Source organism: Cetorhinus maximus, chromosome 21, assembly GCF_964194155.1.
Source record: "Cetorhinus maximus chromosome 21, sCetMax3.hap1.1, whole genome shotgun sequence".
In the NCBI taxonomy this organism is placed as follows: domain Eukaryota; kingdom Metazoa; phylum Chordata; class Chondrichthyes; order Lamniformes; family Cetorhinidae; genus Cetorhinus; species Cetorhinus maximus.
In genome coordinates this window covers 57,220,632-57,239,459 of record NC_135899.1, presented here as the reverse complement: position 1 = coordinate 57,239,459, position 18,828 = coordinate 57,220,632, and the positions used below count along the sequence as shown (strand labels likewise).

General features: G+C 42.4%; 1 protein-coding gene across 1 annotated transcript in view; it reads right to left on the bottom strand.

Moving 5' to 3' along the window:
• Window positions 1-2,655, bottom strand: part of rspo1 (R-spondin 1) — a 205,891-nt gene extending 203,236 nt beyond the window's left edge. Inside the window, exon 1 of the mRNA XM_078566968.1 lies at window positions 2,123-2,655. The gene's annotated coding sequence lies outside the window, so the exon portion shown is untranslated. The remainder of the gene's footprint in view (window positions 1-2,122) is intronic.
• Between the last annotated feature and the right edge of the window lie 16,173 nt (window positions 2,656-18,828).

Sequence of the window (18,828 nt, the reverse complement as noted above, 5' to 3'; positions counted from 1 at the left end):
CTACCCCAAATTGTTTGTCTACCAACCGAGCACCTGCCACTTCCCAAATCAGGTTAACATTGTAGGGAGTTAAGTGTCATGATCTGGAAATACAATATTTAAAGTGCTACGGTTGAATTATACATAAGTGACTCTCCTAAAGCAATCTTGAGGGTTCTTGCACTTGTTAAAATATTTGCGCTACTTTACAATTTTTTAGACTTCTTTTCTGTGCAGGGGAGGGGGAGGTTAGAGGGAAAAAAATTAAACTCCCAACAACAGATTGTACCATATAATCATAAAAACTTTACAATGGAGAACTAGACCAATTAGCCCATTAATCCTGTGCTTGTTTTGTTTAGCATGTGAATGTGACATGCTTGTGCGTCTGTCTGCCTTGGGCAGAGGACATGAACTGAAAACATTTGGCAGAATATATTGTCTCTCCACTTCCATCTTAAAAAGCAGTGATGCACACTTTGTCTTGTTCTGTCCTTGGCCTAGAGAGCTCCAGCACAATGCACAATTCCTTTACTTAAATGGAGGCAGTCATCTTTAGTTTATTAGAAATATTTTCTTTTTACATATGTAATCAGTCATTGAGTTAACTTCCCAATACTTGACCATTTATTTAATGGTACAGGACTATTCTGAATTTGAGAAAATTTTCAGAATTGTGAAGAGAAACCATGGCATAAGGAGGCCCCTGTTTCAATTATAGGTGGAAAAAATTCAGCATATGAATGCTGTCTGAAAATAGCAGAACTAGTTACAGCTGATTTAGTTCCTCTGGCCCCATGCTGGACAATGGTAGCAAATTAAGAAATCTGGGAAAAGCTTTGGGGTTTGGACAGAATTGACAAAGTCACAGGTACATCAATTTATTTTTTTGGCATTAACACACAATTTAGATGTTAATTAAACAAATGTTTTTTTTTTCCTGAAAAACTAATGACAAAATGCAGAGGAAGAATGTAAGAGAGAATATAAAAGAAAAATTAATTCTTTCAGCCAATTTTGTTGTGTCAGTCTGATGTGAACCAGTGTACATTTTATAAAATTAAACAGCTTTAAATGATTGCTCTATAACAGATCCTAATAAGACTATGAGCGTTATTTTAACCTTGCTTGCTGACCGCAGGAAGCCCACAGGATTGAGTGGAATGGCAATTTTACACCCCACACACTATTACTCTCTATTGGCTTGAACGGAGAGCAAAATCAGATGGGCTACAAAACTCTGTGATATTCTTAGTTTTCCAGTGGGTGGGTTAAGTTGAAATTCCTCCTGTTAAATCAGATGGAATATATGTTGTTTGAAAAATAATCTATAGTCAGAAAATGTTCACCCGCTTGGTGGCTTTGCACAGTGTAAGGGTGTGTGGCTTTGTAAATCTTTCACACGTTGAGTTCCTAGCCTCAGCCACACTACCATGGAGAGGTACTAAACCAAGCCTCACCACTTACCCCATCGGGGTAGGGGCATTTTTTGTTTTGGGCGGTGGGGGGGTGGGTAGTGCAGAAACAGCTGAAAAAGAAAAACGTCCCCTTATGCCTCTCCTATCAGCAGGTTTCAATGTAACATCTGCAGAGGCAGAAGAGCGATATTGTGTTAGACCATGCAGATGGTGCAGGCGTAAGAAGTATCGCAAAAATCTAAGCCTCAAATTCGAGGGGAGAAAGAAAAAAGACACCGCTTAAACCACTTTAAGGAAATAACTATGTCTCTAATAGCAATATTTTAAAACCAATATCTGCAGCACCACAGACTCATCCACTTCATCTTGCTTTCATAACTTTATGCAGGCTTTTCCCATTCACTCTCCTATCTTAAATGATTACTGCGCAGCATACGACTTTGTTAGAGCTCAGAGCGGTTCCTTTCCTCTGAATATGGGAAATGTTACCTCATGTTAAAATTAAACTCCTCAACTCCTGCGTCAGTTCTCAAACACAAACCTTAATGCAACTTACACGTTTTGGAATGTAATTTCCTGCTGCCATCCTATTTTGAGAGTGAATTTGAGGAGCACTGAGGCTCAGCCTAAGTAGCATTTCTGTAGCAAATATTAATAGCAGAAAATAAGTCACTACAGTCTCAATGTGAAACATAATCCTTCGCTGTGATAATAAAGTCTCTTACCTGAATATTAAAGGCCTGCTGCTGTACCATCAACAGGTGTCGAAGAAAGTTTCTTTTATTTGTTTCTTGCCTAAGTAAAACACAAACCACCGACTATTTATCTCCGTTGCACTCTCTGGACTTCAGTGGCAAAACTTTTATTTTTGTGGGTGCTCTTGGTATTTCTCAGTCTGTAAAAGTTACATTAGCTTCGAAATTATCTCAATTGACAGCAAGCATGGCAGCATGGTTGTAATGAAAGGTATGACTTAATTTTACTCAGCTGTTCGAACAGTGCACAGAGGCGCCGGTACTTAGCACTCCAGAGATATGAATGGGGCAAAGCCACTGGGGATGTGCAGCATCTGAGAACTATAGATGGGATTTCCTCCAACAGGACCTGCTGTCCACTGCATCTCAAACAATGAAGCTTTTAAAGAACAATTTAGATCATTCTGCGCTGCAGGAGATCCAGTTTTTGATTCAGACTCCACGCTCTCAAAACACTGATTATAGCTCACAGCTCACAGCATCTCGCTTTGAATAAACATCCAGCTCTCAGCTCTAGCATGCACAGGCTGAACACATTTGGTCACACCTCTTTACACTTTCATGCCAATCAGGTGGTCAAAGGGAAACCCTGGACTGGATTAGTATGCATGCGGTCTTTATTGGGATTTCCATAGCTGCTCCTAATCATGCAGCATAACTGCATGAGGCTCATCAACTTGCGATTAAACTATTGCTAAGTTTTCTTATGAGTCTTCATTTTAGTTTTAATTTTATTGCTGCAAATATAGATTTAACATTGAGGCAACAAATGAATGAGAATGGTCTATTTTGAAACTCATCCTAATTATATCTCTGCTGTAACTCTTAACTACAATGATAGCAAAGTAAGAAATCTGGGAATAGCTTTGGGGTTTGAATAGAACTGTCAAAGCCACGGGTACGTCTACTTATTTTTTGGCATTGACACACAATTAAGATGTTAATTGAACAAATGTTTTTTTTTCTGAAAAACTAATGACAAAATGCAGAGGAAGAATGTAAGAGAGAATATAAAAGGAAAATTAACTCTTTCAGTCAATGTTGTTATGTCTGTCTGACGTGAACCAGTGTACATTTTATGAAATGTACTGTAAATTGGAACCAGATAACTCAATGACTACATGTTTTATCTTGAAGGAAAGAAACTGCATCAAAACACTGACAGCATATCCAGCCTCTAGGATACACGTGCCATTTATTATTGCCCAGTTATAATCAATATTATAAGAAGATCCCACTAATACGACAGACATGTTATTCCTCAATTCCGAAGCGTGCACCCAGGATTATCTCATGTCACAGATGATGGCAGCTGTACTTATTTCACACCTTAACTTAATGCAGGACATGGTTTCACAAAGAGATTTTCTTGTTTGTAGATGAAAAGATCCAGAAAAACATGCATCACCATTTTGTAATATTGTCACATGCAAATACCACAGTAAATTTGTTTAGACATGACATCATGTTTCATAAAAGTAAGGAAAACGTAGTTGTTTCATGAATCCCAGTGTCCTTACAAAAAAAAAATCTTCAAAATAGCTACTAAAAGAGAGATAAGTCCTTAACTGCAGCTGTTGAATGGCAAAATCACTAATACTTTGAGTTGGCAACAGTGTTCATGAAGAGCAACCTGTACTTTGAGTGAGCCTTGTTCTAGTGCTTAAAGTGATTTCGGACACCCCGCTATATTTGATTGATCAACTTCCAGCCAAGTACTTTAGTTATCCAATATACATATTCTTGGCCCCTACTGCAGTGGCTGAATATGTATGGAAACTACTGTATGCAATATTGATCTAATTACATTTAATAAATTTACATGGCATTCTTTTGTCCATTAATTTAATAGAGGAGTTAACCTGCACAAAAATCAAAGCTGACATTCCAGTGCAGTACAGAGGGAATGCTGCACTGTCAAGAGGTGCCATCTTTCACGTGAGACATTAAACCGAGGCCACATCTGTTGCCTCAGGTGGTAGTAAAAGATCGTCCAGCAATTTTTCAAAGAAAAGCAGGGGAGTTACCCCTGGAATCCTGGCCAATATTTATCCCTGAATCAGCATCGCTGGAACAGATTATCTGCTCATTCACACATTACTGTTTATGGGGTCTTGCTTTGTGTAGCTTGACTGCTGCATTTCCTCCATTACAACAGTGACTACACATCAAAAGTACTGGCTGCAAAGGACTTTGAGATTTCTTGTGATCATGAAAGGTGCTATCTAAACGCAAGTCTTTCTTTTGCTTAAAATAAATTAAGATGCATTACGTAAACATTTAAGATAAAGCCAAGTTTTTAAGTAAAAGCAGTCATCTCTTAATATGTGTATACAGCAGGTTTCCAATGTGCAAACTGAGAGGGTTTTAACTTGTCAAAGAAAAAAATAAGTATTCAGCTAATATAGTAATACCTAAAGCACACAGCAAACCAGATCCTAGTCTTATTGTTATTATAAAGTTCAGGCCTGCATTTTTGTAAAGGAGGAGAGCCTCTCCACAATTATGCAAGTAGCCGGGAAGGCCCAGTTCCTAAAGTCCTGCCCCCGAACACGGCACCTACCATTTTCACAGGGTGGGGAATGGGGATGGGTTCGAAATTGCTCTTCTGAGGTTCACGGTGGCAGCTGCCTCCAGTAATGTCTGATTTTCCTCAGCTAGGAGTGAGAAACATGATGTGTACAGATTAGGGCTGGTACCAGCATTTCTAAACTTTGCAGCATTGCTTGGATAGGTGGGGGACTGAAGAAGAAATATACCCTTTTGAATATGGCCGCAGGAGACCTCTGGTAAAGGTCAAATGACCTTTGGGCAAGTTAAGGTATGCTTTGGGATTGTTAAAATTAGACATGAATGTGTGTAAAAACTATAAATTTATTGGAACTATCAAGCTCATTAGAAGAGTCAAAAATAACTGTCAAAAGGGGCTGTCAAGTTATCAAGGCATTTAAAGCTCCTGTCCTTTAAATATTTGAAAATTGTTTGCAGTGTTTAAAGGAAAATCAGTGCTTGCAATTTCATTCTGTTGACATAAGCCTGAGGACTATTATTACTGGATTAGTGTTGCATGACTGATTTCACAACCTTCCATTATTGGTGCCTCTCAGTTCACAGTTTTATTGACAGCTTTAAATCATTACAGATGTTTTGAAGTGGGACTATGAATTCCAGTGCTTGTTTTTAATAAGGTATTAAAGGAAGTTAAATGTAATGAATTGGTTTTTAACAATAGGAATGCATTTTTTAAAAATAGTGAATTCTTCAATAGACAATTGATAACTTGATTTTATCTCATCTCAGCATGGGTCCTGAAGTCTGCCCATGATGGATATCAGGTGAATTGGCATAGTAGGTGTAAGGGAAATGGGTGGTGTTTGGGGGGCTTGGATTGGTACTAAGTTGATTTAGGGGCTATAAAAAGCCATGGAGGATTAGTAGAGAGGGATAGGTTGGCATGGAGGGTATGCAGGGACATGGGGGGCTGGGTGGGGGCATGAGGTGGCATGGGGAGTGTGGGGGTTGTGAGGGGTGAGGTATGGAGTTATGGTTTTAAGTTTTACTGGTCTTTAAAAAAAAGCTTTGACACAGTGCCGATGCACTTAGGCAGGCCTTCCACCCAGCCTGCCTCTGCCCCAGCAGCTACCACACACTCCAGGGTCACCCACCACAACTTCCATTTTCCACCTGCCCTCCCACCCCACAACCCTCGCTTCCCCCACCCCACCTCACCCCTAGACCAAAAATCTGACCTTCAGGGCACTTACTCTTGGGTCAAACAAAAATTTCAGTCAAGTTGTATCCAGCAACTCGGACATATTGGTTGCCTCTCCATAGCCAAGAGTCTTGCCTTTCTATCAGCTGTCTCCAAGTCTCACTCCATCTTCTGTTTCACACCTTCACTTCCCTTTAGTTTTTCATGTTATTTCTTCACATTTATAATGCTGTCTAAATTTGACGGTGATAATTTTCCAACCTAAGATAAAGCAGTGCTTGAATATTGCTGAAAAGAGAGACATGTTGCTGAATATTTCCTTCTGGACCCCCAGATCAGAAAGCTGCTCTGTTCCCCCATACCTACACATCTCCTATCCACCATGTGTAGTCTCTCAAACTAGATGCTGCATATATATGAATCATCCTAGAATACACAAACATTATTTGTCTCAACAAAAGCTGTCAACGTCACCGTCACAAAAAGCCCGTCAACCCTCCATAGTCAAAATCACCAAAAATCCTAATCTTATTAATTTCCTTATCACCTTCACTATCTGTATCTTCCTACATGCTTCTAAACCTTCAGTTCTTGCAAAGAACTATACCCAGTTGACTCATCAGTATGTTATACACTAGTCTGCAATTCACCGTGACAGCAGTCCCCTCATTGCCTGAACAAGAATTGCTTTGATTTTGTCCTGATTCCCTTAAGATCCTGCTCAGTCTCTCCTCTTTCAACTCTCTATTACATGATTGCTAGCACTGTGACCTAAGGTCCAAGCAAGCAGATTCAAGAGCACATGGCTCACAAATGGCATGAAGGCTGTAATTAGTTCTGGCTTTACACACTGAAGAACCATTGCTTCTTCCTCTTAGCAACAAAAACATTCTACTGTACGAGGATTACCCTGGAGGGCAAGAGCATTCTCAATTTCCTCCCTTGCACCACAAACTTCCGGCTCCTGCTGCCAACATCTCATCGCCAACAATCTCTAACACCTGAAGCTAAAAGCTTATGAATTTCATTATATTCAAAATTGAAGCTATCCACTTGGCTTTTTCTGTCTGCTCCAGCCTCATCATTATTCCTCCTAACACCCAATCCAACAAAACGATGCAATTTCTTCTCCATCTGCAGGTTTCACTCATTTCCTCTGAGTGACCCTTATTTCGCTCCCTCACATCACTTCTGTGTAGATCTTCACTATCATAACTGGTGCACCGCGTCTCTATCCCAACAGTCAGCAACATCAGTATACCGCCCGCTGCATTTTCATATGTAAAAAAGAATACAGGACTGCCTTAGTACAAGATTACTTACACTAATTCTGGGAGGGGCCTGGAACGTACACCTTTCTCACAAGGAGGTAAGAATGCTACCAACAGATCCAAACTAACACTTGCATATAGGTTACCAAGACTGCTTCTAGGTCACCACATTTTATTCCATGATGTGGTTGTGCTTCCTACTGCCTGTCTAACATCAAGTCCAAATGCAGTAGACCTCGTTTTAGCTCAGGAATAAAAAGATAAATTGTGAATGATTTCTTGAATACTTTAAGCATGAAAGAGCCTCTAAGGGGGTTTAGTCTACATTTCGCACAAGACACCATTGAGGTAAAAGCATGTGTTAGGAACGGCCAGCCCAGATATCGCTTAGGGGCTCATTGACAATCATGTTGCCTGCTAACACTCATTAAAGACAGAGCATGCCATTTTGGAGGGTAACCCTTCAGTTCACACCCTCACTGAATAGTGATTAACTGAACAGGAGAAAACAAGGTGCCATTGAGGATTTTGAGCACTGCTTAAAAGCAATGCTCAGCTTTCAATATTTACTTGGTAATGTGTTAGCTGTCTCTCAGTTGATAGCATTCTTGCCTCTGAGAAGGGTATAAGAACGATGTGTTGGAGACTCAAGGCTGCAGTCAGAAGAGAGGATATCCTGGTCAGCTATTAACTTCACTTGCAGAACAGGACAGTTCGACCACCTGATCTTGTTTGTCTCTCAAGAAACCATGCAACCAGATTGTGAGTATACACTAGCAGATATATGCATCAGTATTTTTACATTGATATTGATTTATATGCTAAGGGATTTAGGTTAATAAAAGTATTGCTTGTAACGCAAGTAAAGTGTACAATGAGTCATTGATTTCCAGAGTAGGTCTCTGAACCATAAGGGTTAAGTAGCTGATCTAGGGAAGGGGATACAAAAGGGAATACTTGGTCATGGAGATATTGTTAGGGGTTCCTTCTTTCTCTGCATAAGGAATGGGAGGAGGAGATAAGGACATGCAGAACCATACCAGCTGTTGCAGGAGAGAAGGACGAGAGGGCGAGGTGGGTTCTCAGCTGGAGGCATTATCCACAAAGGATCTTCAGAGAGAACTACAGTAGTCAGGTGACAGAAGACCACTGCCGGAGGAGGCTGTGCTTGACAAAATAAATCGTTACAGAGATCTGTTGCTGCATGGAGTGAAAACTCAGGCCTTGCAGCACGGCCATGACTACATTGCCTGTGATAGTCAAGGTCACAAGAATATTTTATTTTTATGCTACTGGAAACTTGCAGGTTGTCACAGGTAATACTAGTTACATCCCACAATCGCCTGTGCATGTATTCATAAGGTCAGTCGGTGGCTCTATTCACTCTGAGGAATGACTATATATCATTCCATATTGCCAGAGAAGACCAGAGGCAGAAAGCACTGGGATTCAACAGAATTTCAGGATTCCCCATGGTCCAGGGAACCATTGACTGCAAATGGGCCATTGGAGGGATTCCATTCCCTCAAAGTGCTTGTTTGTGACCACATGCAGCACATCATGCAGGTGAATGCTTCCCATTCAAGGAGCTGTCTTGATGCGCTTAAAAGATATTCATTTGTCCCATTCAGCCACAAGTGGGAATATCACTGAGCAGAGCATTGGGATCCTCAAGCAGAGGCTTAGATGTATTAACTGTTCAGGAGGCACCCTGCATCAAGTAGGTCTCCAGATTTGTGGCAATTTTCTACGTGCTCCACAATCTGTTGCGAGCAGCAATTATGCTATAGGGTCAAACTCAGGAGCCACAAGAGGAGGAGGGAAAGGAAGAAGAAGCAGAGGAGGAGCAAGATGAAGAAAAGGAGGAGGAAGAGGACCACCAGGAGGAGCAGAGGGTTTCAGGTAGATGGCCCGCTGCTGGCTTGACACCATCTAATTGACAAGTGCTTTTGAGAGAAATGTTCCACCATCAGACTGTGGAGCATTGTTGCCACATGATGTAGGTTCCACAATGGTGCATTATATGCACTTAATCCTTTCAACCCTTGTGATGATTCCCGTAGACACTGGTGCCTTATCATTTCAAACTTCAACTGAATGACTGAAAGAATCACACAAGATTTCAAATTTTAAGCCTTTTACTGTAACAAGAAAAACTAAAAGCAACATGACTAAACACTACTTCAGTAGGCAACCTATACACTGAACTAAAGAAAAAATTCCACCCCCCTCCCCACTTAACTTTTACAATAACTGAAAAACCCAGTGTTTACTCTGGAAACTTACCAGCTGAACGCCTGGGAGGGAGGAATCTGAGTTGGTGTTTCTCATATTCGAAGTGAATAAAGTGCTGCAAGGTGACAGTTCTATATCACAGATATTGATTTTTTGGTTTGTCACATCCAGATCATCTACGGAAATAGAAGAGGAACATGTGTTAGAATACAAGTGGTAAGACTCCACTTCAAAATGGCAAGACATTGTTGCTGCTTTGCAGTGTATCAGAGTGAATAAATGAGGTGAGTGATTGAGTGTGCAAGTAGGAAGAAAGATTAATTAGCAAAAGGTGGTATGGAACTTGAAGCATAGCACTGACCTCACCCTACTCGATTCCTGCCAAGGTTTCCTACCCCAGGCTACGTTTCTCATATATTATTAATGGTAGGTGGTTGCAAGGTTCTCTCTGATATACCTTTATTACAATTGTTACATGCTAGCTTTATCTATAAGCATGTACACAGCATATAGGTGCTAGAATTGTGAGGAACGAAATTTACTGTTTCTAAATGGAGTCTCGCCCACCAGTTGGAGAGCCTCCAAACTTTTTGTAATATGCCTTTAAGGGATATCAGCATGGCATCACTGGAAGGGAAGTGTGTCATGTGTTCCAGTCTTTGTTCCACTTTTGCTTCTAGCAGAGCACACACACGCATCTCTGATGCCTTCAAGCTTTACACCTATGTATAACTGTTCTTATGTGCCTAATCTTAACAAGTGAAGCCACAACATGTTTACCCAATCCCTTTTGAGCTATTGATGCCTTGTGTCTTGTACACTAAATAAACCCAAAGTATTATATCATTATAAGAACATGACATGGCGATTACTGTTGTTCTAACAGCCTGGCAGAAAGATTAATTAAAGATACAAAATATGAACTGCTTTAGATTGTGCTCCATGACATAATAAGACCCTTGACGTTTTGGTCAGGCTGCATCAAACTTGCAGCGTCAGAGAGTGTTGAAAATGCAGCAGGTGACTGTAGAAAAACTTGGAAGACACGGCTTCGAGATAGTGCTCAAGAAAACAGCTGGTAAGCAGAGGAATCCCTTGTGGTGAGATTGTAGCGCATAGCCTGTCAGTTCAGTGAGCGGGACAGCACGTTGAGAGGACCAGCATTGGGTTGGCTCAGTCGGGAAAGGAGAGTAACCAGGGTGTCGGCCGGATCAATAGTGAGCAAGTGAGAGTCAAACAAAAAATCTATCATAAAAATTGGGCCAGAGAAGGTCACGATTATAATGGGCAGTTTCAAGCATTGCTGAACAGTAAATTGAATACAAAGCAAAGATGCCATTGCCATGCGGTGTATTCTCGCCAGAACCTGTCTTCATGGGCGGAGCTTCAGAAAGTGGCTACAGCAACACTCATCCCAGGTACTACAGAAAGGAGGAATGTCAAAGGGATTCTGTCAGAATGCCTGCAAAATTCCCCAGTTTACATTGTGATGCAGCTGACCCACTATCCAAATTCAGAATGTTTAAACAGCATATACAGCTGAGGTTTCTTGATTCATTTGTGCCTAAACCAGACAAGCAAGCCACCAAAGTTCACCTAGCAACAGGGAATGCAGGTCTACGCGGGCTGAACATGTCAGGATTAACAGAAGAAGAGTTAAAGATCCCCCCAAAAAATGGACTATCTTGGAATAGCAGTTGAACTACTGTATTCACTGACTAGAGTTCATGTCATTTCAACAACAGCCTACAGAATCGATAGACCACTTCATCAGCAGATGCAGAGAAAAGGGTGCATGCTATGATTTTTCAACAGCAAAGCTAGCACACAGAATTGTTGAGTTGGTGATCGCATCTACTCCCATGGAAACATTCCAGAAAGATCTGCTAGATAAGCCCAAAATGGATAAAATCAAAGTGCTACTCAAGGATTGTCGTAAATACAAAGCGATCCTCGCAGGTCGACAAAGTTTACAGCTCCTATGTACAGCCTCAATTTTTCACCAGAACACCCAAACCTAGCAAGGCATGTGAACAGGGCAGCCTTCAACATGTCTTTGACATCAAAGCCGCATTTGACCGGGTGTGGCATCAAGGAGCCCAAGCAAAACTGGAGTCAATAGGAGTCAGGGTGGGGAAACTCTCCGGTGGTTGAAGCCATACCTAACACAAAGGAAAATGATTGTGGTTGTTGGAGGTCAGTCATCTCAGCTCCAGGACATCACTGCAGGAGTTCCTCAGGATAGTGTCCCAGGCCCAACCATCTTCAGCATTTCAGCAATGACCTTCTCTCCATCATAAGGTCAGAAGTGGGGATGCTCACTGATGACTGCACAATGTTCAGCACCATTCGTGACTTCTCAGATACTGAAGCAGTCCATGTCCAAATGCAGCAAGACCTGGACAATAACCAGGCTTGGGCTGACAAATCACAAATAACATTTGCACCAAGCAGGTGCCAGGTAATGACCATCTCCAACAAGACAATACCTAACCATCACCCCTTGAAATTCAGTGGCATTACCATCGCTGAATCCCTCACTATCAACATCCTGGGGTTATCTTTGATCAGAAACTGAACTGGACAAGCCATATAAATACTATGGCTACAAGAGCAGGTCAGAGGTTAGGAATCTTGCAGTGAATAACTCACCTGACTCCCTAAAGCCTGTCCACTATCTACAAGGCACAAGTCAGGAGTGTGATGGAATACTCTCTCCTTGCCTGGATGAGTGCAGCTCCAACAACACTGAAGAAGCTTGACACCATCCAGGGCAAAGCAGCCCTCTTGATTGTCACCACATCCACAAACATTCACTCCCTCCACCACCGACGCACAGTAGCAGCAGTATTTACCATCTACAAGATGCACTGTAGAAACTCACCAAGGCTCCTTAGATAGCACCTTCCAAACCTATGACCACTACCATCTAGAAGAACAAGGGCAGCAGGTAGATGGGAACACCACCACCTGGAAGTTCCCCTCCAAGCCACTCACCATCCTGTCTTGGAAATATATCACCATTCCTTCACTGTCACTGGGTCAAAATCCTGGAACTCCCTTCCTAACAGCTCTGTGGGTGTTCCTACAACACATGGGCTGCAGCAGTTCAAGAAGGCAGCTCACCACCACCTAAGGACAATTAGAGATGAGCAATAAATGCTGGCCCAGCAAGCAAAACCCGCATCCCTTGAATGAATAAAGAAAATGCACCCAGGAAGTGCCCAGCTTTTTATCAATTCTGTAAGGCATGTGGCAGAAAGGTCCATTGGCAGTGGCAGTGTACTAGAGCAAAGGCTGATGCAGCTACAAAGAGCTGTGTACTGACCCAAACAGGCAATACACAACAGGTACCTTCAAGCAAGAAGAATGACCATCTGGTATCCCATCAGAAATTTATCCATGAGCTGACTGACAAAAAAAACTACGATGATGTGCATGACGAGACGAAGAGCAATGAACACATGTATCACACTGTTAGTCTCGTGGAAAACAGATGCTGTGACACAGTCCAAAACTTTTGCTAAGATTGAAATTATCTGTCCCAAGAAAGTTGGTAAATATTCATTATTTGGGCAAGATTTACACAGGGGAAAGCGCCAAAATACTACCTCTGTGAATTCTAAAAGAAATGTATCGACGTGGAAGGCCATGGCGAAATCTAATGCTGTGCAACTTTCAAAGTACAACGGATCACTAATTACATGCACAGGAGCCATAGTCCTGGAGTGCAAATACAATCAATCCTCCTGGGTGTTACAGATGTTCTACATCGTGTAAACTAAAGGCCCAGTGATTGCAGGCCTATCGGCATGCTGTGACCTCACACTAGTGACAATCCATGGAATCAGTCAGACATCATAAGGCAGATCAACCTCAGAAACTACTCCTATCACCTTAGTTCAGGGCCTCATATTAAAATATCCAGAATATTTTGACAAAATTGGCAGTTTCAAGGGAGCTGCAACATTACACTTGCACAAGAATGCAAGCCGGTTAATTGATCTGCAACATAAGTGCAGCATCTATATACAAGACAAATTGAAGAATTAGACAAGATGGAATCATTAGAAGGGTACAAGAGCACACAGACTAGAGCAGCTCAATCACATGTCATTAAAAAGGGTGGGTCATTCAGACTATGCCTTAATCCATGATGTTTAAATGAAGGGTTGAAATGCTGTCCGTACAAAATACCCACATTAGAAGAGTTAAATCCAAGATTTGTAGGTGTAAAGTTTTTCTTGAAGCTTGATGTCAGGCATGGTTACTGGTCAGTACATCTCACAGAGAAGTCCCAAGAGCTTCTTACATTTCATACCCCATTCGGACAATAAGTTTTCAATGACTTCCTTTTGGGCTATCTGTTAGCTAGGATCTCTTTCAAACTCACATGGACTGCATTACATGCATTGTGTCAAAATCCAGAATGCATCTGTTTCACAGATGGTATTGCTGTTGTGGGATGAACAAAGCAGGAACATGAACATAATCCGCACTTATCAATGTAAACAGTATATAATGATGGATTAGTGTCCTACAGTCTGAAATACGACATCAACATACAGCAGATCATATCTTTGGTTTTATTTATTCCAGTGCTGGCATACGTCCTGATCCAAGCAAAATAGAGGATATTGAAGCCATACTAACTCCTCAAGATAAGGACAATCTCCAAAGATATCTAGGTCTCTTTAATTTCTTGTCTCCATACACTCCCAATTTCTATCAAAAATCTTCGTTGCTCAGGGAATTATTGAGAAAGGATGTGTCTTTCTTGTGGCATGAGGACCACCAATACCTCTTCGAAGCACTGAAACAATTAACAGGAGCGGCCTCATTGCAATTTTATGATCCTAGGGAGACAACTACCCTGGAGATATACGGCTCATAGAAAGGTCTGGGAGCATGCATACTACAAAAAGACAAACTGGTTACATTTGCTTCAAAATCTCTGTCTGTAATGCAATCCAATTACTCGGACATCAAGAGGGAATCATTAGCTTTGGTGTTTGGAATCATGCGTATTCATACCTATCTAATGAGAAGGTGGTTTGGGGTAGAGACCGACCACAAACCGCTGGAGATGATTTGGTGAAAACCATTGACCAGTGCACCGCCAAAATTGCAACATCTCTTGACAAAGGTTCAAGGTTACAACTGTGAGATTAGGTAGAAGCCAGGTAATTTGAAGGTCACATCAGATACACTTAGAAGATTGCCTAATTCAGCGAAAACAGAAAATATATCCTCAGATCTACAAATTGACTTTGTTGACATCGAAATTGAAGATGTTCTCCAAATTAATTTGGTACATTTTATAGACTCATAGATGTCTACAGCACAGAAGGAGGCCATTTGGCCCATCGTGTCTGTGCCAGGCAACAAAGACCTGACTACACTAATCCTATTTTCCAGCGCTTGGCGCATAGCCCTGGAGGCTATGGCAACGCAAGTGAATATCTAAATGCTTCTTAAATGTTATGAGAGTTTCTGACTCAACCACCCTTTCAGGCAATGAGTTCCAGACTCCCACCATCCTCTGGATGAAAAAAAATCTCAACTCCCTTCTTAGCCTTCTACCTTTTACCTTAAATCTATGCCCCCGACTATTGACCCCACTACTAATTGAAAAATTGCCTTCCTATCCGCCCTATCTATGCCTCTCAATCTTATACACCTCTATTAGGTGCCCTCTCAAACTTCGTTGCTCCAAGGAAAACAGCCCCAGCCTATCTAATCTTTCCTCATAGCTCAGACCCTCCAGCCCAGACAGCATCCTGGTAAATCTCCTTTGCACCCTCTCCAGTGCAATCACATCCTTCCTATAATGTGGTGACCAGAACTGCACACAGTGCTCCAGTCGTGGCCTAACCTAATACAGTTCCAGCATAACCTCCCTGCTCTTGTATTCTATGCCTTGGCTAATAAAGGCAAGTATCCCATATGCCTTCTTAACCACCTTATCTACCTGCCCTGCTACCTTCAGGGATCTGTGGATATGCGCACCAAGATCCCTCTGATCTTCAGTACTTTCCAGGGTCCCACCATTCATTGTGTAATCCTTTGCCTTGTTAGCCCTCCCCAAGTGCATTACCTCACACTTTTCCATGTTGAATTTCATTTGCCACTGCTCTGCCCACCTGGCCAGTCCATCGATATCCTCTCGCAGTTTGCAGCTATCCGACTCACTTTTTACCATCATACCAATTTTTGTGCCATCCGCGAACTTCTTGATCATACCCCCTCCATTTAAGTCCAAATCATTTATGTACATCACAAACAGCAAGGGCCCCAGCACTGAGCCCTGCGAAGCTCCATTGAAAACAGATTTCCAGTCACAGAAACATCCCTCTACCATCACCCTCTTCCTGCCTCAGCCAATTTTGGATCCAATGTGACACTTTGCCTTGGATCCTGTGGGCTCTTATGTTCTTGACCAGTTTGCCATGAGGGACCTTATCAAAAACCTTGCTAAAGTCCATGTAGACCACATCAAATGCATTACCCTCATCAACACTCCTGGTTACCGCCTCAAAGAATTCAATCAAATTTGTCAAACATGACCTTCCCTTAACAAATCTATGCTGATTGTCCCTGATTAATCTGTGTCTCTCCAAATGCAGATATACTCTGCTCTCAGAATTCTTTCTAGTAACTTCCCCACCACCAAGGTTAGACTGACTGGCCTGTAATTTTCTGGTCTATCTCTTCCTCCCTTTTTTAATAGTGGGAAAATGTTAGCAATCCTCCAGTCCTCTGGCACCTCACCTGTGGCCAGAGAGGATTTGAAAGTTACTGCCAGGGTCCCTGATATCTCTTCCCTTGCTTCTCTCAACAGTCTGGGATACATCTCACCCGGGCCTGGGGATTTGTCCACTTTTAAGGCCGTTAAACCCACTAGTACCTCCTCTCCCTTTCTATGTTAATTTCCTCTAATATTTCATAGTCCTCCACCCTGATGTCTATACCTGCATCATCCTTTTCCGCTGTAAAGACCGACGCAAAGCATTCATTGAGGACTGTACCCATGTCTTCTGGGTCCACACACAGATTACCTCTGTGGTCCCTAATTGGCCCTGCTCTTTCCCTAGTTATTCTCTTGCTCTTTATATATTTTTAAAAATCCTTTGGGTTTTCCTTTATTCTACCCACCAATGCTTTCTCATGCACTCTCTTAGCTTTGCTAATTTCCTTTTCAAGTTCCCATCTGCACTTCTTATACTCCTCTAAGGACTTTGCCATTCTGAGCCCTTGGTACCTGCCGTAATGCTCCTCTATTGATATGTCTTTCACCTGCCCGGGCTCATTTCCGAATATTAGGTCCAGAACTGCCCCGACCCTTGTTGGGCTTTCTACCTATTGGCTAAAAATGTTCTCTTGGCTGCAACTTAAAAATTTTGCTCCCTTCCTACCTTGCACACTAAAATTATCCCAGTTAATATTTGAATAGTTAAAATCCCCTACTATTACTGCCCTATTACTCTTACACTTGATTACATATTTGATTCTCTACCTCTCCCTGACTGTTTGGGGGCCTATAATGCACACCCAACAGCGTGTTTGTTTGCCCCTTTTGTGTCTTTTACTTCTACCCATATAGCTTCATTTGATCCAAGGGATCATCCCTCCTCACTGCCATAATTGATTCCTTGTTCAATATTGCAACCCTCTCCTCCTCTTCTATCCCCCTTGCTATCTCGTCTGAATACCCTATAACCAGGAATGTTGAGCTGCCAATCCTGCCCATCTTTAAGCCTATTCTCAGTCATAGCTATGATATCATACTCCCACATGCCTATCTATTCCCTCAGCTCATCTGTCTTATTCCTCAGGCTCCTCTCATTAAAACATATTCCATTTAGCCTTGCTAAACTGACTTCTTTCTTATCCAGCCTTTGTTTCCTCCACCTTTCATACTCACTTACAAATGTTTTAACTTTTAGTTCAATCTCGGTTTCTCTCCCCTCTGAATTACTTTTCAGGATCCCATCTCCCTGCCAATTTAACTTAAATCTGCCCCAACAGCATTAGCAAACCTCCCCGCGAGGATGTTGGTCCCATTCCTGTTCAGATGTAATCCGTCCAACTTATACAGGTCCCACGTCCCCAAGAAATGGTCCCAATGCCCCAGGAATCTAAAGCCCTCTCTTCTGCACTATCTCTCCAGCCATTCATTCATCTGCTCTATCCTTCTGTTCATAAACTCACCACTGCGTGACACCGGGAGTAATCCAGAGATTACTACCTTTGAGGTCCTGCTTTTCAATTTCCTACCTAACTCCCTAAAGTCTGCTTGTAGGACCTCATTTCCCTTTCTTCCTATGTCATTGGTCCCAATATGGACCACGACCTCGGGCTGTTCAACCTCCCCCTTCATAGTGTCCTGCAGCCGTTCCGTAATGCCCTTGACCCTGGCACCTAGGAGGCAACATATCATCCTGGAGTCACATCTATGGCCGCAGAAGCGCCTGTCTACACCCCTCACTAACAAATCCCCTTCCACACTGCTTCCTCCTGCCCTGAAGAGCTGGACCACCCATGGTGCCATGACCTTGGCTCTGATGGGCCTCCACAGAGGAACCGTCACTCTCACCATTATCCAAGACCAAAAAATAGCTTGTAAGCAAGATGCACTTTGGGGATTCCCTCACTACCTGCCTGGTCCCCTTCTTCTGTCTGGCGGTCACCCATTCCCTCTCTGCTTGCACTTCCTTAAGCTGCAGAGCGACCACATCCTGAAACATGTTATCCACAAACCCCTCAGCCCCGTTAATGCAAGGTAGTGCCTTCAGCTGCCACTCAAACTCCAAAACCCGGAGCTCGAGTTGCTTCAGTCGGAGGTACCTCCTGCACACATGGTCATCCGGACCGCCAGGAGTCTCTAGGATTTCCCACATAGTGCAGGATGTGCAAATCATGGGACTGAGCTCCCCAGACATATCTTAACTAAATATAATATGGGCACTTGCCTTTATTTTATCCCTACTCCTACTTGTGTATAGACTAGATGCTAGATCCTCTAGATAGACTACATCCTCTAGGTGCTGCTGACTGCCTGTCCCAGGGTCCTCCTCTTGCACTCTCATGTTTGTGCAATGCAAATGCCAGCAGCTACAAGAAGAAATGGCAAAAGATTCTACAGTACAGAAACTGTGGAAAACTATCGAAGGATGGCCTGATTCAATTTAGCATGTCCATGAACATGTGAGACCATTTTGGCCTTATTGGGATGAGCTAGGCATCTCCCAGGCAGTCATTTTTAAATGCAGGTGGGTCATCATACCAGAATCTTTGAGATCTGATATTCTTTAACAACCTCATAACTCACATGGGCACAGATCAGACGAGATCACAATGTCTATTGGTCGCATATGAACAGTGACAATGAAGTCATCATCAGGAAGTGCGAGGCATGTCAACAGCATATGCCAAGTCAGCAACAAGCACCACTGAGG